The 20,408-nt window shown below is 49.5% G+C and overlaps 1 protein-coding gene and 1 non-coding gene across 2 annotated transcripts in view; both read left to right on the forward strand.

Annotated features, from left to right (window-relative positions):
- The first annotated feature begins 3,356 nt into the window (after nucleotides 1-3,356).
- Nucleotides 3,357-20,408, forward strand: part of vill (villin-like) — an 82,673-nt gene continuing 65,621 nt past the window's right edge. Inside the window, exon 1 of the mRNA XM_078536427.1 lies at nucleotides 3,357-3,500. The gene's annotated coding sequence lies outside the window, so the exon portion shown is untranslated. The remainder of the gene's footprint in view (nucleotides 3,501-20,408) is intronic.
- On the forward strand, nucleotides 10,332-10,434 carry LOC144679271 (U6 spliceosomal RNA). Its single transcript, XR_013576300.1, has one exon. It is a non-coding gene; the product is annotated as a U6 spliceosomal RNA (small nuclear RNA).

The following is a 20,408-nucleotide window of genomic DNA, read 5'->3' on the forward strand; positions in this document are numbered from 1 at the left end:
GAGAAAGGAGGCATGCTGTTGAAGCTGTCCTGATACTTGCACCTATCAGGACAGATTTGCACCAATACCAAATGTCAAAGGGAACGACAATTTATACTGCATGAGCAAAATTGGTTGGCAAGTTGACTCTGATTGGTCAATAGATATGACATGGAGAATGCACCAGAGAGCTATTTTCCCTCATGCTGTTGTTTATTCAAAAGAGGTGCAATGCCTGGATCTATTCCTGTTTCCCTGCAGAGGACAGGTCCCCGCACACGATTATATGCAGCTCCTAGCAAGCGCGGGTGAGCCACATTGTGAGCCCGACTGACAATCTTAAATTGGTTGTTGGTGTAATTCTTGGCACGCTTGGGATTGTTCAGCAAGTGCTGCCCAATTGCTGAGTTATACCTAATGTTGGACACTATGCTCTGAGTTTTGCAAGCACAGGTTGGTTGACTACGGTCAGTACTCTGCCTGTTGTGAACAGCCGCCGGTATATGCTGTTTGATACAATCCGCTGCCCATTGTTAGGATGTATGCCCTATGTACCTGGCATCGCAGCGGCACTGAAATTCATGCACAACATCACTGATTTATGTGATAGGTGGAACATCTCTTTGGCTTGACATCAGCATCCTGTGAATGGAAAATAACCATTGTCCTAACTCCATCTATTATTAAGCTGTGTTGGTAACAGAATGTTTAAATATTGTGACTCAGCCTGTCCACGACCTGTCAATTAAGAAGAGCAAGATAATTGGCATCAGTGCCGAGGGCGACGCCGTTATGGTTTTGTTACTGGATCAATTAATCCAGAGAACGTGGGTTCAAGCACCACCTCGGGCATTTCGAGAATCCCACTTCAGTTCTAAAGGAAAGCTGGAAATAATATTAAGCCGGTTTCGTTAAAAGTGACCGGGAATCCACTGGATCGTCATTGAAAAAAAGCCAACTGGTTCACTAAGGCCCAATTAGGGAAGGAAACCCGCCATCCTTACCTGACCTGGGCCTATTTGTGACTCCAGTCCCCTACCAACAGGGATGGCTCTTAATTGCCCACCACATCCCCCACACCACCCCCCCAGCAATGGCCTGGAAACCACCCAGTTTGCATCAAACTGCTAACAGCAACCCAAGCGGAAAGCCAACTCCTGGCAACGAGGGATGGGCAATACACGCTGGCCTAGACAGTGACGCTCACACCCTGAAAATGAATTTAAAAAGTAAATACGCGGGGCTGAATTTTAAGTCCCAGGAGCGGAGGCGCGTGCCTGACCCGACCAGGCGTAAAATGGCGCGAGAGGACATTGGGCGAGTGTCCCGACATCTTCCCGCGCTCGCGAGATATATAGCTCGGCGGGGAATGCGCAAAAATCGGAGGCGCGCCCGCCGACCATTAAGAGGGTGACTAGGCCCATTAACGGCGCAATTGCCTCCGATTTTTTTCGTGACCCCCGTCCGACCTCGCGGTTGGCGGGACGGGTGAATCGACCGGGCGGCCTTCACATTTTTCATCAAACCTCACCCGCGGGCGGGATGAGGCTTCCCTTATTAAATAAGACGCGAGTGAAAATCCGCGGGCGGCGTTTTTAACATCTGTACGTTCGGGTGACCCGATGGTGACGCTCAGACGATTTTTTTCTTTCTCCCTGATTCACAAAACTTTATTTCCTGGGTTTTCGGGTCTGCAGCTTCCCTGAGGGTGAAGAGCGAGTGGGCAAAAGAGGGAAAGCACAGGGAAAATGCACTAGGGGAGCCGGGGGGTGGGGGGTGGTGGGAGGAGGAGGAGTGGGGGGGCTGGAGGCAATGAACCAGAGGTTGGGCTGGCGAAAACTATCTCCCAGATGATGGCCCATTTAGCTTTCTTGCCCTGAAGACAGACCCCGCTCCCAAACGTCAGCAGGTTTAAGACCATCTCCAGTCATCCAGGTGATAACCTAGGCTGACACCCCTGAGAGAGTGCCGCATTGCCTGAGGTGCCGCTTTTCAGCTGAGATGTTAAACCGAGGCCCCGTGCGACCCCCAGCTCTCAGGTGGACACTAAGGATCCCGTGGCACAATTTTGAAGTTGAGCAGGAGAGATCTCCCCCTGATGTCCCTTCCAATATCTATCCCTCAGTCAACACCTTTGAAGCAGAACACCTGGCCATTATTAGATGGCTGTTTGTGGGAGCTTGCTGTGCAAGATTTGGCAACCATGTTTACTACAATAGTGACTGCGCCACAGAGGAAATTCATTGGCTGTAAAGCACCTTGAGATGTCCTGAGGTCATGAAAGGCACTATATAAATGCAATTCTTTCTTTCTTCGATTTACCTTCAATTCTGAGGGAGGGAGCGAGAGGAAGGCACGACCCTTGTTGCTCTGCTGGGGACTGCTCTAGGATCTAGTGTTTCCTTCTTTAAGTCTTCTGTGTCACTTCCCTGGGAGGCCGGGGTATCAACCCAAGGCTACCCACTCTTGATCGCTGTTCTGTCAACGCTGCTGCGATGCTGGCTTTGTGGGGGCCCTGGACAGGTTTTGGTTTGACAGTGATGCCCCGTGTAGTTGAATAGCTCCCTCCTCACCCACCCAAATCCCACTGCCCTGGATTGCACAGGCAGAATGGCCAATCTGCCGCGGCTCAGGAGGAACCCCCAGAGGAATCATCCAAGCTGCAGCAACAACAAATCAGTTGCATTTATATAAGTAGCCCAAATGTAGCGTGAAAATGCCCAAGACACTTCTCAGGTGCACAGTGAAAGAAAATGGAAGGAGAGCCAAAGAAGGAAGCACTCGGAGCAGGTGATCGGAAGCTTGTTCAAAGAAGTGGGTATTCAGATGGTCTTAAAGATGGGGGGGGAGGGGGGGGGTGGGGTGGACAGTGTTACGGCTAGGCAGAGGGCATGGGGAGGGAATTCCACAAACAGGGGCTCCAGACAGCTGAAGGCACGGCCACCAATATTTGGATGAATGGAGGGTGTGGGGGTGGGGGGGTGGTAGGCAGGGGGTGGAATTGTATGTGAGACCAGAGCTGGAGGAACAGAGGGTCTGTGAGGGTGGGTGGTGCTGGTGGTGGTGGTGGGGAGGGGTTGGTAACGTAGGGTTTAGAGGAGGTTGCAGAGATCGGAGACAGAGGAGGGGGGGTGGCCGAGACCATTGGATTTTTGATTGACGAGGGAGTCGAGGGTTGTGAGGGGCCGACAGGGAAGTGGATTTGACACCCCAATCCGATGAGCCACAACCTTACCTGATGGTGGAGCAGGCTCGATGGGCCGAATGGCCTACTCAGCTGCTGCTCTTTCCTGGGAGCTGAACCAAATCAGGCTCCTCAGGAGAGGAAATTGGCAGAAGAAAGATATTTGAATGACTGAGTCATCAGAGTGTTTGTTGGTTTTGCTGCTGCCTCCCAGTTTGACTGAAAGAGCAGGTTCGACAGGTGTGGTCACGGCTGAGTGTGCGGAGGGGCTGAGAACGAGAACACAGGCAGTTACTGCCAGCTCCTGGTGCCAGTGAGGTGTGCGAGGCAGCAACAGGTAACCTCGAAACTATATCACTCTGTGTGTGTGTGTGTGTTTGTCTGTATGTGTGTGTGTCTGTGCATGTGTCTGTGTGTGTGTGTCTGTGTGTGTGTCTGTGTGTGTGTCTGTGCGTGTGTGTGTGTGTCTGTGTGTGTGTCTGTGTGTGTGTCTGTGCGTGTCTCTGTGTCTGTGTGTGTGTGTTTGTCTGTATGTGTGTGTGTCTGTGCATGTGTCTGTGCATGTGTCTGTGTGTGTGTCTGTGTTTGTGTGTCTGTGCGTGTGTCTGTGTGTGTCTCTGTGTCTGTGTGTGTGTGTGTGTGTGTGTTTGTCTGTGTGTGTGCCTGTGTTTGTGTGTCTGTGTGTGTCTCTGTGTGTGTCTCTGTGTCTGTGTGTGTGTGTGTGTCTGTGTGTGACTGTGTTTGTCTGTGTGCGTGTGTCTGTGTGCGTGTGTCTGTGTGCGTTTGTCTGTGTGTGTGTCTGTGTGTGTGTGCGCTTTTTGTTCACTTCTCTCCTGCCCATACTGACAGAAACTTCTGGAAAGGATAATCTCAGTAGTTTTGGGCCTGTAAACGGTTTCTAGATCAATCAGGGGAGGCGCCGCCCTCTCAGAGTTAAACAATCCTTTTTTGTTTCAGTGTGTGGAAGGCGCAGGCAGAGAGTGGAGGGCAGGAGAGTTGGGGGAGGGACAGGGGGTGGGGGTGGGGGTAGGGGGTGGGTCGTGTTGACAGGGGTCCCAGCCCCACGGTGTGGGTGGGGGAAGAGAGAGAGAGAGAGAGACAGTTGGATTGAAATGAGTGAGAGACGGGTGGCTTGGACTCTGTTGGAGCTGGAATGAGAAGGGGTGGGACAGACGCAGCTTCAAGGATGGGTTTTAACTCCTTGCAGAGAGGATGTGCAGGCGCCATGTTCAGCTGCAGTGGCTGGACTGGGGGGGGAAACGCGAGGGTGGACAGGGGGCGGGAATCCAAACAAGATGCCAGGCGCTGAATCCTTAAAAAAATTAGAGCTGGATAGTCAAGCCGCCAAAACCCTTCTCACCGGCAAAGGGCTGTGGAGGTGGGAAACTGTCCAGCCTCAGGATGCTGCGGGTGCCTAGGGGCGGGGAGGGGAGGGGGAGGAGTCATTCGGAGCTCTGAGGTCGACGGTTTCTAGTTGGGTGAGGGGCGGATGAACCGCAGTTTTGGCGGGGGTCTGATGGAGTGGGGGAGCAGGCTTGAGGGGCTGAACGGCCTCCTCCTGATCCCAGCATTCCCAGAGTGTATGAGGAGGGAGCGGGGGTTTATACTGGGTGTTCTGATCCGTTTCTGATCCGAGCTCTGGTTGTCCCTTGGCGAGACAGAAAGGGCAGAGGATTCAGGGCAGAACGTGTCCCCGATTGCAGCCGTCCTGCTCCGGAGGTATCCTTTCCCCCTTGTGCTTTCCCTCAGTCTGTCCGGTCTGTCTTCCCATCCCACGGGCCTGTGGCGGAGCTCGGGCTGGGAGTGGGGGTGGTGTAGCTGAACGAGAAGGGGTGGATTTACATAGCGCCTTTCACAACCTCAGGAGCACTTCACAGCCCCTGAATAAAATATCTTTGAAGTGTAGTCACTGTTGCGTAATGTTGGAAGCACGGCAGCCAATTTGCGCACAGCAAGCTCCCACAGGCAGCAATGTGATCATGACCAGATAATCTGTTTTTTTTGGTGATGTTGGTTGAGGGATAAACATTGGCCAGGGCACCGGGGAGAACTCTCCCCTGCCCTGCTTTGAAATAGTACCACGGGGTCACCTGAGAGTGCTGGCCGGGCGCCGGTTTGACATCTCATCTGAAAGGCGGCACCTCCGGCAGTGCAGCACTCCCTCAGTACCACACTAGGGTGTCATCCTGGATTCTGTGCTTGCCCAGCCAGTGGTATGGGGTGGGTGGGGGGGTTTGGTGTGCGAATGACAGAAGGATGCTTTGGTGACTGGAAGCCAGTGTCCAGTGGCGTACCACAGGGATCTGTGCTCGGTCCCCTATTATTTGTCATTTATATAAATGACATAGATGACTATGTGGGCGGTAGGATTAGTAAGTTTGCGGATGACACAAAGATTGGTCGGGTGGTTAACAGTGAGGTTGATTGTCTTGGGCTACAGGAAGATATAGACGGGATGGTCAAATGGGCAGATAAGTGGCAGATGGAATTTAACCCTGAAAAGTGTGAGGTGATACACTTTGGAAGGGGTAATTTGACAAGGAAGTATTCAATGAATGGCATGACACTACAAAGTTCTGAGGAACAAAGGGACCTTGGCGTGTGTGTCCATAGATCTCTGAAGGTGGAGAGGCATGTTAGTGGGGTGGTGAAAAAGGCCTATGGGACACTTGCCTTTATCAATCGAGGCATAGATTACAAAAGTAGGGAGGTCATGTTGGAGTTGTATAGAACCTCGGTGAGACCACAGCTGGAGTACTGTGTGCAGTTCTGGTCGCCACATTATAGGGAGGATGTGATTGCACTGGAGGGGGTGCAGAGGAGATTCACCAGGATGTTGCCTGGGATGAAACATTTAAGTTATGAAGAGAGGTTGGATAGACTTGGGTTGTTTTCCTTGGAGCAGAGAAGACTGAGGGGCGACCTGATCGAGGTTTACAAGAGTATGAGGGGCATGGACAGGGTGGATAGGGAGCAGCTGTTCCCCATAGTTGAAGGGTCAGTCACAAGGGGGCATAAGTTCAAGGTAAGGGGCAGGAGGTTTAGGGGGGATGTGAGGAAAAACTTTTTTACCCAGAGGGTGGTGACGGTCTGGAATGTGCTGCCTGGGAGGGTGGTGGAGGCGGGTTGCCTCACATCTTTTAAAAAGTACCTGGATGAGCACTTGGCACGTCATAACATTCAAGTCTGTGGGCCAAGTGCTGGTAAATGGGATTAGGTAAGCAGGTCAGATGTTTCTCACGTGTCGGTGCAGACTCGATGGGCTGAAGGGCCTCTTCTGCACTGTGATTCTGTGATGGGGTGGGCGGGGTGCAGCATGGCAGGGAGGGTGGGTGGGTGGTGGGAACGGTCAGCGGGAGGTACGTTGGTGGAGGATTTGCAGTGGGGACGGGTTAAGTGGGACTGAGCGTTGAACAAGTCCAAGGGGCAGAAGATGGTAGGAAGATGACTCTGCCACCTGGGCACCCTTCCTGCTGGATGGATAGGCTGCCATCAACTCAGAGCCCCTCACCCATTTGCAAGTCCACCACCAAATCCAGCCCGGGTTTGATTGGTTTTATCAGGCATTAAGGAATCAGTCCGGCACTCTTACTGATGTTGTGTGCCTTTTGCCAAGAACCGTGCATTATTGGGAAGGCCTGGTTACTGTCACTCTCTACGGAGGTGGCCAATATTTCCCGGATGATCTCAGAGAGGGTGCAGCGGTTCACAAGAACGCAAGAAATAGGAGCAGGAGTGGGCCATTTGGCCCATCGAGTCTGCTCCGCTATTCAATAAGATCATAGCTGATCTGATTGTGGCCTCAACTCCACTTTATTCCCTGCCCCTCCCCCCCATAACCCTAGGCTCCCTTGTCCATCCAAAGATCTGTCTAATTCAGTCGTGATTGTACTCAATGACCCAGCCTCCACTGCTCTCTGAGGAAGAGAATTCCAAAGACTAACGGCCCTCTGAGGGAAGAAATTCCTCCTCATCCCAGTCTTAAAAGGGGGCCCCTTCCCTTTAAACTGTGCTCCTGGTTCTAGATTCCCCCATGGGGGTGGGGGGGGGGGAAACATCCTCCCAGTCTCCACCCTGTCAAGCCCCCTCAAGATCTTGTACGTTTCAATAAGATCACCTCTCATTCTTCTAAGCTCCAATGAGGATAGGCCCAGCCGACTGAGATTGATGAGAATGGTTCCAGGGATGGGGCACATGGAGAGACAGGAGAAGCTGGGGTTGTTCTCCTTTACTAGGATGTTGCCGGGTCTTAAGGAGTTGAGTTACAGGGAAAGATTAAACAGGTTAGGACTTTATTCCTTGGAGCGTAGAAGAATGAGGGGAGATTTGATAGAAGTTTACAAAATTGTGAGGGGTATAGACAGAGTAAATGCGAGTAGGCTCTTTCCACTTAGGTTAGGAGAAATAAACACGAGAGGACATGGCTTTAGGGTGAAAGGGGAAAGGTTTAGGGGGAACATTAGGGGGAACTTCTTCACTCAGAGAGTGGTGAGTGTGGAACGAGCTACCATCTGACGTGGTAAATGCGGGCTCACTCTTAAGTTTTAAGAATAAATTAGATAGATACATGGATGGGCGAGGTCTGGAGGGTTATGGACTAGGTGCAGGTCAATGGGACTAGCGGAATAATATTTCGGCACAGACTAGAAGGGCCGAATGGCCTGTTTTCTGTGCTGTAGTGTTCTATGGTTTCTATGGTTCTAAAGTGGAGAAGATTAAGGGGGGATTTAATTGAGGTGTTCAAAATTATGAGGGGTCTTGATAGAGTAAGTAAGGAGAAACTGTTTCCACTGATAGGAGGGTCAGTAACCAGAGGACACAGACTGAAGGTAATTGGTAGACGAACCAGAGGGGAGATGAGGAGATGGGCGGCTGTCGAGTGTTTATGCTCCACAGGAGCCTCCTCCCACCTTAGTTTATCTCACCCCTGCCCGCATGGAACTGCGGGCACAGCAAGCTCCCACAAACAGAAATGAGACGGTGAGCAGATAATCTGTTTTCAGTTTAAATTTTATGAGGAAAAAGTAAATTAAAATGTTGCTCAGCGAGCCGTTGGGGGGTCTGACACGCGTTGCTGAAAGGCCGGCAGAGGCAGGTTCAATAGTAACTTCGTGGAAGGGGAATTGACTTAAAAAGGGAAATTTGCCGGGCTGCGGGGAGACAGCGAAGAGGGAATGAGCTGTCAACGAGCTAGCAGGGGGAATGATGGCACGAATGGCCTCCTATAATGTGTTTTTGTGCTGGGCAAGTTGACAAGGCCTCTGCACGTCAGCTGTCAGTTTGGATGCCATGTAATGAAACCTGGGCAAGGTGGTTGTAATCTGCGTGGGCAACATTCCTCAGGATTGCTGGTTGTGAGGCCTTGAAGGGGATCGGTGTTGTTTAGAGGGAGGAACGATTGGATTGGGCTGAGATCCCTCACACAATCCGCCAAGCAGGCCTGCAACAGTTGCCGCGGCGACATGGTATGAGCTGGGGTAATTTTGTGAAGTGAGGAGAACTGGGAGCAGAGATTAGGCGCTGATCCTGGTGAAGGCCTTAAACCTCCCACCCGCCCCCCAGAGGACACCTTCCCTCATTTCTTTTACCCACCCCAAGCCCCCCTTCTCCTAACTCCCTCCCAATGAAGCTAATTCACAGAAAACTCATGCTGGGAACTCCTCTGCAGAGAGGGGATTCTCCTGGTCACCTGTGCCAGATGAACGAGGGTTGAGGATCAGGATCGGGCCCAAGCTGCGAGGGCTTCCGCGGGCAAATAGCTGCATTCATTCAACCACGCTCCCCCATCCCCTCCCAGCAGGCCAGCGTCACCTAACAGGCATGCGAATCGGGCTGGCTGTTAGACCCTGTGCTCCAGTTCAGTACAAACTCCTGCCTGGCCCATTCCCCCCGCCCTCACTCCCCTACCTCCATAACACCCTCCCCACCCCTCCCTCCCCCGGCGCCCTGGCCCACCCCCCTGCCTGTTTTTTTGGAATAAGTTCTGATTGGGTCAGGTTTCCTTCCTTGTCCCTACCACCAAAAACTTCCCTTTTATCATCTGACTGTGCAGTGGACTATCACCCCTACTCAAACCATCAGAACCCACCCCGACATCTCTCTCTCTCCCCCCTTAAAACCCACCCTCTGTGACCAGGCTTTTGGCCCACCCTGTCATAACGTCCCCTCAGGTGGCTCAGTGACACATTTGCTCTCATTGACGTTGCTGTGAAACCCCTTCGGACGTGTTGCGACGTTAAAGGCGCTACATAAATGCAAAGATAAAAGCGAAACACTCGCGGACGCTGGAAATCTGAAATAAAAACAGAAAGTGCTGGAAAAACTCAGCCAGGTCTGGCAGAGTCTGTGGAGAGAGGAACAGAGTGAACGTTTCGAGTCCAATGGGACTCTCGTTCCGATGTGGACTCGAAACGTTCACTCTGTTTCTCTCTCCACAGACGCTGCCGGCCCTGGCTGAGTTTTTCCAGCACTTTCTGTATTTATTATATTATATGAATGCAAACCCGTGGTGGTTAAAGGCACTTCATAAATACAAGTCGTTGATATAATGACCAGATGATGTTGCCAAGGGTGCCATGTAAATGCAAGTCCTTGTTATTTTAGTTGAAGTGCCAGCTCACCTTATTTGACGTTTCTTAAAAAAAACTTAATAGGGGAAGCACTGTTTCTTGGTCACTGCATGTTGGGGAATGTCGGGACACTTGGGGAGAGTTTAATCCCTTCAGCACTGGGACCGAGCAGGAACTAGAAGGCTAAAATGCGAGTTAGGCCGCAGTTGGGGTACCTAGTGCAGTTCTGGTCACCAGGCCATTGGGAAAGCTGTGATCACACGAGGGGAAGGGACAAAGGAGATGGGCAAAGCTGTTGCCGGGGCTGGAGAGTTTGAGTTCCTGAGGAAAGATTGCATAGGCTGGGGGTTGTTTACTTTGGAACAGATGAGGCAAAGGGGGGGATTTAATTGAGGCGGATTGAGAGGAGACGGTGAGGTATGGTAATGTCACCGGACTGTATGGTAATCCAGAGGCCCAGGCTGACGTTCTGGGGATGTGGGTTCAAATCCCATTGTTGCAGCCGATGGAATTTAAATTCAATTAGTAAATCTGGAATTAAATGCAAGTCTTGGTAATAGTGACCACAAAGCCTTTGCTGATGGCCATTAAAAACCCATCTGGTTTGGCAGCACATATACTAAAATTGGAACGATGCAGAGGAGATTAGCGTGGTCCCTGTGCAAGGGTGACGGGCAAATTCGTGAAGAAATAAAAACAAAATTCCCCTTTAGGGAAGGAAATCTGCCGTTCTTACCCCAGTCTGGCCTACATGTGACCCCAGACCCACAGCAATGTGGTTGACTCTTAACTCCCCCACTGTAATGGCCGAGCGAGCCCACTCAGTTCAAGGGCAATTAGGGATGGGCAACAAATGCTGGTCTTGCCAGCGACGCCCACACCCCATGAAAGAATAAATAATTTTTAAAAAATGATGAGGGGCCTAGCTAGAGTGGATAGGAAGGTCTTTGGTTGAGGGGTCCATAACCAGGGGCATGAGGTAGGCAGCTTAAGGGGATGATGAGGGGCAATTGTTCCGCCTAGAGGGTAGTGGGGGTCTAGAGCTCACTGCCTGAAAGGGTGATAGAGGCAGAAGCCCTCATAATGTTTACTTTGAAATGCTCTTGTAGTGCCATACCCTACTAGGCTCTAAGGCTATGGCCAAAAGTTGGAAAGTGGGATTAGGCTGGATAGCTGCTTGTTGGCCGTCACTGATGCGATGGGCCAAATAGCCTCCTTTCTCTGCCATAGATTTCTCTGATCCCAAGAGATATTGGGAAGAAGTTTTCTGCTGCTTCATTGCTAATTTCATCCCAGTTCATGCCACTGGCTGCCAGGTGAGCCCATTGGCATGCACTGATTCCTCATTGGGATGACCAACTCTGGCCTGGGCGTGTTCCTGCAAGTTTCATCACATGACCTCCCCACCTCTGCTGCCCCGCCCTAAGGCTCCCATCCCTGGTTGCTCTGCCCAATTGGAAAGCGGACGGGCTCCCAATTATCCAATCGTAAGCACCCGTACGATTTTACCCCCCCGTATTGCCTGCTGCAGTTTCATCTTTCATTCTTGGATACTCCAGAGCAATTCTGGAGGGTAGGCAACTCCCACCCCCTTGCTGGCCTTCCAGTTGTCTGGTGGAGAGTTAGAGGGACAAAGGGCTGATGGAACAGCCAGACCTGTCAACGGTGTCTGATGTCTCCCTCTCGCCTGTGGAGGCTCTGTAATGCAGCAAGGGGTCTCTGCTACCATCCCGTCAGAAGTCTCTGACATCTTGACACCTATCACTTTCTGACTGGCATGCCCATGGCAACGGTATCCAGGGCAGGGGTGGGGTTTGAGAGAGGAGAGGCCTGCTGCTGGAACCCCAGAGTTTCAGCCTCAAACTGGGGCTGATGTCAGTCGTCCACACGTGGGAACGTCTACAAGGAAGGAGTGACATCCATAAAGCACCATTTTTCATGACCTCAGGACAAGAGGCAGGAGCAGGCCATTCAGCCCTTTGAGCCTAACCCCTCACTCAACAGGTTCCTGGCTGATTTTCCACCTCAGTTCCACCCTTTCCCCATATTCCTTGTATCCCCTGAACTGCAAGCATCCTGTACCTCACCCCAGAGCCACACTTTTACCATTTGAGCCCAGAAAAGCAGGTGTTCCACTATGGTGGCCTCATGCCTAAGAATGAGGCTTTTCCTCTTCTTATATCGAACAGGGGGTAGGGAGGGAGAAGGGGTGGGCACTGGAGCATGGAGGTGCTCCAGTTCCCCCTAACCCTCAACCTGAGATTTTTTAAAATTAATTTAGAGATGTGGGCTTCGCTGGCTAGGCCAACATTTATTGCCCATCCCTAGTTGCCCTTGAGAAGGTGGTGGTGAGCTGCCTTCTTGAACCGCTGCAGTCCATGTGGTGTAGGTACACCCACAGTGCTGTTAGGGAGGGAGTTCCAGGATTTTGACCCAGCGACAAGTGAAGGAACGGCGATATATTTCCAAGTCAGGATTGCGGGCAACTTGGAAGGGAAGGGGCTCCTTGCGCTCTGACCGACCACGTGTGCTGGAAGTGCCACCAGCTGCAGCTACTTGAGCTCCGTGTTTTGGAGTTTGAGCGGCAGCTGAGGCACCGGGGGGCATCCGCGAGGCTGAGAGTTTTGTGGGGAGCACGTTTTTAGACGTGGTCACCCCACAGTTAACAGAAGTGCAATCAGAGAGGGAATGGTGTCAGGCAGGTAGTCAGGAAATCCCCAGGGTGCATCTCACTCGAGAACTGTTTTTCTGTGTTGGAAAACGGTGAGAGTGACGGTTCCTCTGGGGAGTGCAGCCACACTCATGGCACTGTTGAGTGGCTCAGCTGCACAGCGGGGGAGGAAAGAGAGGGGAAGAGCAATAGTGGTCGGAGACTCGATAGTAAGGGGAACAGACAGGTGTTTTTGCGGCTGTAGACCTGACTCCAAGATGGCGTGTTGTCTCCCTGGTGCCAGTGTCAAGGATGTCACTGAATGGCTGCAGGGCATTCAAAAGGCGGAGGGCAAACAGACAAGGATCATGGTACTAACACAGAGATAAAAACAAAAAACTGCGGATGCTGGAAATCCAAAACAAAAACAGAATTACCTGGAAAAACTCAGCAGGTCTGGCAGCATCGGCGGAGAAGAAAAGAGTTGACGTTTCGAGTCCTCATGATCCTTCTAAGGGTCATGAGGACTCAAAACGTCAACTCTTTTCTTCTCCGCCGATGCTGCCAGACCTGCTGAGTTTTTCCAAGTAATTCTGTTTTTGTTAAGGATCATGGTACATATTGATACCAACAACATAGGTAGAAAGAGGGCTGAGGTCCTGCAAGCAGAATTTGGGGAGCTAGGAAACAGATCCTCAAAAGTAGTAATCTCTGGATTACTTCTGGTGCCACGTGCTAGTGAGCATAGAAATAGGAGGTTAGTCCAGATGAATGCGTGGCTGGAGAGATGGTGCAGGAGGGAGGGCTTTAGATTTCTGGGACATTGGGACCATTTCTGGGGGCGATGGGACCTGTACAAGGCGGACGGGTTGCACCTGAACCGTGTTGGGAGCAACATCCTTGCGGGGAGGTTTGCTACTGCTTTTGGGGAGGGTTTAAACTAATTTGGCAGGGGGGTGGGATCCTGAGAGGAGGTTCAGCAGGGGGAGATGCAGAGCCAAAATTAGAAGAGAGAGCAAGTGAGTCTGGAAGGCATAGAAATTATAGGCCAGTTAAGGGACAAGGGTGTTTGGCAAGGTTGGATGGTATTTATTTTAATGCAAGGAGTCTGACGAATAAGGCAGATGAGTTGAGGGCACAAATTAACACATGGAAGCATGATGTCATTGCTGTCACAGAGACATGGTTGAGAGTGGGGCAGGATTGGCAGCTCAATCTTCCAGGATATAGGGTCTTCAGGTGAAACAGGGAAGGATCAAGGAATCAATTACAGCAGTAAGGAGGGATGACATGTTAGAAGGCTCCTCAAATGAAGCCATATGGGTAGAACTGAAATACAAAAAAGGAGCAATCACATTGCTGGGAGTGTACTATAGGCCCCCAAACAATCAGAGAAAAATAGAAGAGCAGATATGTAGGCAAATTTCAGAGAAGTGTAAAAATAATAGGGTGGTAATAGTGGGGCATTTCAACTTCCCCAACATTAACTGGGTTAGTCATAGTGTGATAGGTTTAGAGGGAGCAGAATTCTTAAAATACATCCAGGAGAGCTTTTTAAGCCAGTATGTAGAAGGTCCTACAAGAGAGGGGGCGATCCTGGACTTAATTTTAGGGAATGAAGCCGGGCAAGTGGTAGAGGTATCAGCAGGGGAGCATTTTGCAGATAGTGATCATAACTCTGTTAGATTCAAGGTTGTTATGGAAAAGGACAAGGATGGGCCAGAAATCAGAGTTCTAAATTGTGGGAAGGCTGATTTTAATAAGATCAGATATGATTTGGCCAGAGTGAACTGGGAGCAGCTACTTTTAGGTAAATCTGCGTCAGAGCAGTGGGACTCATTCAAGAAGGAAATAGGGAGAGTACAGGGCCAACATATTCCAGTAAAGACAAAGGGTGGGACCAACAAATCTAGGGAACCCTGGATGTCGAGGGATATACAGGATTGGATAAAGAGAAAAAGGGAGGCTTATGGCAGATACCAAGGGTTCAAAACAGCAGAAGCCTTATAGGAGTATAGAATGTGTAGGGGGGAACTTAAAAAGGAAATTAGGAGAGCAAAAAGGAGGCATGAGAAAACATTGGCAGGTAAAATAAGGGAAAATCCAGTTATTTTACAAGTACATTAGGAGTAAGAGGATAACTAGGGAAAGAGTAGGGCCCATTAAGGACCATAGTGGTAATTTGTGTGTGAAGCCGCTAGATGTAGGTAGGGTTCTAAATGAATACTTTGTGTCGGTGTTCACAAGTGAGAGGGATGACATGGGTATGGAAATCAGGCAGAAGGACTGTGATATAATTAAAGAAATTAGCATAGAAAGGGAGGAGGTTCTAAGTGGTCTAGCAGGCTTAAAAGTAGATAAATCTCCAGGCCCGGATGAAATGTATCCCAGGCTGTTGAGTGAGGCAAGGGAGGAGATAGCAGGGGCACTGGCAATAATTTTCAATACCTCTCCGGCCACAGGAGAGGTGCCAGAGGACTGGAGGACAGCCAATGTGGTACCGTTATTCAAGAAGGGAGGAAGGGATAAACCAGGGAACCACAGGCCAGTCAGTCTAACCTTAGTGTTGGGGAAACTATTGGAAGTAATTCGGAGGGACAGAATTAATTTACACTTGGAGAGGCAGGGATTAATCAAGGACAGTCAGCATGGTTTTGTTGAGAGGTCATGTCTGACCAATTTGATTGAATTTTTCGAAGAGGTGACCAGGTGTGTAGATGAGGGCAAAGCATTTGACGTAGTCTGCTTGGACTTCAGCAAGGCTTTTGATAAGGTCCCGCATGGGAGACTGATAACAAAGGTAAGAGCCCATGGGATCCAAGGCAATTTGGCAAATTGGATCCAGAATTGGCTGAGGGGCAGAAAGCAGAGGATGATGGTCGAGGGGTGTTTTTGTGACTGGATGCCTGTGTCCAGTGGGGTTCCACAGGGATCAGTGTTGGTTCCCTTGCTGTTTGTTGTATATATAAATGATTTAGACTTGAATGTAGGAGGGTTGATCAGTAAGTTCGCGGATGACTTGAAAATTGGTGGGGTGGTAAATAGTGAGGAGGGTAGCCTTAGATTACAGGAGGATATAGATGGGCTGGTCAGATGGGCTGATCAGAATCAAATGGAATTTAATCCAGATAAGTGTGAGGTGATGCACTTGGGCAGGACAAACAAGGCACGGGAATACACGATGAATGGTAGGACCCTGGGAAGCACCGAGGATCAGAGGGACCTTGGTGTGCATGTCCACCGGTCCCTTAAGGTAGCGGGACAGGTAGATAAGGTGGTTAAGAAGGCATATGGGATATTTGCCTTTATTAGCCAAGGCATAGAATACAAGGGCAGGGAGATTATGTTGGAACTGTATAAAACGCTGGTTAGCCCACAGCTAGAGTATTGCATGCAGTTCTGGAATCCGCATTATAGGAAGGATGTGATTGCACTAGAGAGAGTGCGGAGGAGATTTACCAGGATGTTGCCTGGGCTGGAGAGTTTTAGTTATGAGGAGAGATTGATAGACTGGGGTTATTTTCCCTGGAGCAAAGGAGATTGAGGGGGGACATGACTGAGGTATATAAAATTATGAGGAGCATAGATAGGGTAGACAGGAAGGAACTTTTCCCCTTGGTGGAGGGATCAATAACCAGGGGGCATAGATTTAGGGTAAGGGGCAGGAGGTTTAGAGGGGATGTGAGGAAGAATTTTTTCACCCAGAGGGTGGTGGGAATCTGGAACTCACTGCCTGAAAGGGTGGTAGAGGCAGAAACCCTCATAACATTTAAGAAGCATTTGGATGTGCACTTGCGATGCCATGGCATACAAGGCTATGGCCTAGTGCTGGAAAATGGGATTAGGATAGTTAGGTACTTGTTTGACTGGCGCAGACTCAATGGGCCGAAGGGCCCTTTTCTGTGTTGTAGACCTCTATGACTCTATGACTACGACTCTATGGAACTTCCAGGTGATGGTGTTCACATCTCTCTGCTGTCCTTGTCCTTCTAAATGGTAGTGCTCGTGGATTTGGCAGGTGCTGTCTAAGGAGCCTTGGTGAATTCCCATAGTGCGCTTTGTAGATGGCACACACTGCTGCCACTGTGGGTCAGTGATGGAGGGAGTGGATGCTTGTGGATGTGGTGCCATTCAAGTGTACTGCTTTGTCCTGGATGGTGTCAAACTTCTTGAGTGCTGTTGGAGCTGCACTCATCCAGGCAAGTGGAGAGTATTCTATCACACTCCTTGTGCCTTGCAGATGGTGGACAGGCTTTGGGGAGTCAGGAGGTGAGTCACTCACCACAGGATACCAAACCTCTGACCTGCTCTTGTAGCCACAGCATTTAAGTGGCTAATCCAGTTCAGTTTCTGGCCAATGGTAACCCCCAGGATGTTGATAGTGTGGGATTGAGCGATGGTAATGCCATTGAATGTCAAGGGGCGATGGTTAGATTCTCTCTTGCTGGAGATGGTTACTGCCTGACACTTGTATGGTGCGAATGTTACTTGCCACTTGTCAGCCCAAGCCTGGATATTGTCCAAGCCTTGTTGCATTTGGAGATGGACTGCTTCAGTATCTGAGGAGTCGCAAATGGTGCTGAACATTGTGCAATCACCAGCGATATCCCCACTTCTGATCTATAACGGAAGGAAGGTCATTGATGAAGCAACTGAAGATGGTTGGGCCCAGGACACTACCCTGAGGAACTCCTTAATGAAAGGAAAATCATGTTTAACCAATTTATTGGAGTTTTTTGAAGGAGTAACATACGTAGTGGGTAAAGGGGAGCCTATAGGCGTACTGTACTTGGATTTCCAGAAGACACTTGATAAGGTGCCACATTAAAGTTATGGAAAATAAAAGCGCATGGTTTAGTGGGTGACATGTTAGCATGGATAGAAGATTGGCTGGCTGGCAGAAAGCAGAGAGTATACATAAATGGGTCTTTTTCTGCTTGGCAGGATGTAACGAGTGGAGTCCCACAGGGGTCTGTGCTGGGGCCTCAACTTTTTACAATTTACATCAATGACTTAGATGAGGGGAGTGAAGATATGGTAGCTAAATTTGCAGATAACACAAAGATAGGTAGGAAAGTATGTTGTGAAGAGGACATGAGGTTGCAGATGGATATAGGTTGATTTGAGTGGGCAGAGATCTGGCAAATGGAGTTTAATGTGGGAAAATGTGAAGTTGTTCACTTTGGCAGGAAGAACAAAAAAGCAGAGTATTACTTAAATGGAGAATGGCTGCATAATCCTGAGGTGCAGAGGGATCTAGGTGTTCTAGTACATGGGTCACAAAAAGTTAGTATGCAGGTACAGCAAGTAATTAAGAAGGCTAATGGAATGCTATCCTTTATTATGAGAGGGATTGAACATCTAAGTCAGGATGTTATGCTTCAGTTATACAGGGCATTGGTGAGACTGCATCTGTAATACTGTGTGCAGTTTTGGTCTCCTTATTTAAGGAAGGATGTAAATGCATTGGAGGCGGTTCAGAGGAGGTTTACTAGATTGATATCTGGAATGAGTGGGTTTGTCTTATGAGGAAAGGTTGGACAGACTGGGCTTGTTTCCACTGGAGTTTAGAAGAGTGAGGGGTGATTTGATTGAAGTATACAAGATCCTGAACGGCCTTGACAAGGTGGATGTCAAAAGGATGTTTCCTCTTGTGGGTGAGTCCAGAACTAGGGGGCACTGTTTTAAAATTAGGGGTTGCCCTTTTAGGACAGAGATGAGGAGAAATTTTTTTCTCTCTAAGGGTTGTGCGACTTTGGAACTCTCTGCCTCAGAAGGTGGTGGAGGCGGAACCATTGAATATTTTTAAGGCAGAGGTAGATAAATTCTTGTTAGGCAAGGGAATCAGAAGTTATCGGGGTTAGATGGGAATGTGAAAATCGAAACACAAGAAGATCAGCCATGGTCTTACTGAATGGCAGAGCAGGCTCGAGGGGCCTAATGTTCTACTCCTGTTCCTATTTCTTATGTCCTGGAGCTGAGATGATTGACCTCCAACAAGCACAACCATCTTCCTTCGTGCTAGGTATGACTCCAACCAGCGGAGAGTTTCCCCCATTATTCCCATTGACACCAGTTTTGCTCGGGCTCCTTGATGCCACACTCGGTCAAATGTGGCCTTGATGTCAAGGGCAGTCACTCTCACTTCATCTCAGGCCCAACCCATGGAGGCAAGCAACACATTAATTTCAAAACACCTTCAATGGCTGTGAAGTTTTTTTTGGAAGGTCACAGGGTTGTGGAAGGCACTGCATAAATGTGGTTCTTTTAATTAATATTGAATTTAGATGCCTGATAATTTAATTCCTTCACTCAATCCTGGGCCTATGGTGGAGTTCCCCTCCCCCCTTCCCACACCAGAGTGCTATTCTGCTGATGTTCACCCATGGGCTTACACAGAACAATGAAAATAAGATACAGGCCATCCATCCAACCCCTCGAGCCTGCTCCGCTATCGAATAAGATCGTGGCTGATCAACTTCAACTCCACCTTCCCGCACTGTCCCCGTATGTTAAACAGCTTTAAGCCAGCTGGTGAAAGAGACCAGAAGTCAGTCTTTACTCAGTCTCAGATTTATTTACAAAGTGAGACGTTACAATTGTATAGCTCCGAGCTCCACAATCCACCACCAGTGTCAATGAGATCACACCCCCTCCCCCGCACCTGTATACACTTAACATTAACTTATACAATTAACACCATATCCCTTTAGCAGCCAAAAATTTATTGATCTCCGTCTTGGATACAGTCAATGGACCAGCATCCATAGCTCTCCTCTGAGTGAAGAAGTTCCTCCTCATCTCAGTTCTAAATGGCTGACCCCCAATTCTGAGACTTTGACCCTGTGTTCTAGATTTTCCAGCCAGGGTACGCATTGTCTCAGCACCTACCCTGTCAATCCCATTAAGAATTTTATATGTTTTAATTTGATCACCTCTGATTCTTCGAAGCTGCAGGGAATGTAGGCCGAGTCCACTCGGTGTCTCCTCGCAGTACGCTCCCCGGGAACCAGTGCTGGGTGGATCTGCGGCACTGCAGGGAAAGGGGCTCCCTGAGGTTTTGTGAGGGAACTGTAAATGGATGGATGTTTGACCAGCCATACCTCACATTTCAGAGGGGCAGTTAAGAGTCAATTACATTGCTGTGGGTCTGGAGTCACATGTAGGCCAGACCGATTAAGGACAGCAGATTTCCTTCCTTCAAGGACATTTGTGAACCAGATGGGTTTTTACGACAATCATGAAGGTTTCATGGCCGCCATTTCTGAGACTAGCTTTCAATTCCAGATATAATTAATTGAATTTAAATTCCACCAGCTGCCATGGTGGGATTTGAACCCATGTCCCCAAATCATTAGCCTGGGTCTCTGGATTACTAGTCCAGCGACATTACCATTACACCACCATCTCCCCAAAGCACAAAAGCAGGGACCTCCTAGCCTCATGAAGTAACAGTTACGGTGATATCTTTTAAGGGTGAGATAGGAGGTATGTTTAGAAACTGATAGTGTCCCTAAACCCATTGTCTCCGGAAAGGGAAAAAGAATGGTGGAGAGAGGGAATTTGTTAATGGAGTTTTGTTATGACTGAGCTAATTACGCAAATCCCTTGGTTTTACCAAGAAATCCTTTAACTTCCTGCTCACCTGCATTCCTTGTCGATCTTCACTCCTCTGGGTACAAATTAACTGGCAGCTGATCAACAGGCAAAGAAAGGATTTGCATTTATGACTTCAAAATGTCCCAAAGCGTTTTATAGTCGATAATGCACAACTCGCAGCACTTAAACCCTCCGCACTTTCCGGTACAGCCCCTGGCTATATCATAAGAACATAAGAACTAGGAGCAGGAGTAGGCAATTCAGCCCCTCGAGCCTGCCCCACCATTCAATACGATCATGGCTGATCTCATTTTGGCCTCAACTCCAATTTCCCGCCCTCTCCCCATAACCTTTCAACCCGTTACCAATTAAAAATCTGTCTATCTCCTCCTTAAATTTATGCAGCGTCCCGGCATCCACTGCACTC

Source organism: Cetorhinus maximus, chromosome 3, assembly GCF_964194155.1.
Source record: "Cetorhinus maximus chromosome 3, sCetMax3.hap1.1, whole genome shotgun sequence".
NCBI classification, from domain to species: domain Eukaryota; kingdom Metazoa; phylum Chordata; class Chondrichthyes; order Lamniformes; family Cetorhinidae; genus Cetorhinus; species Cetorhinus maximus.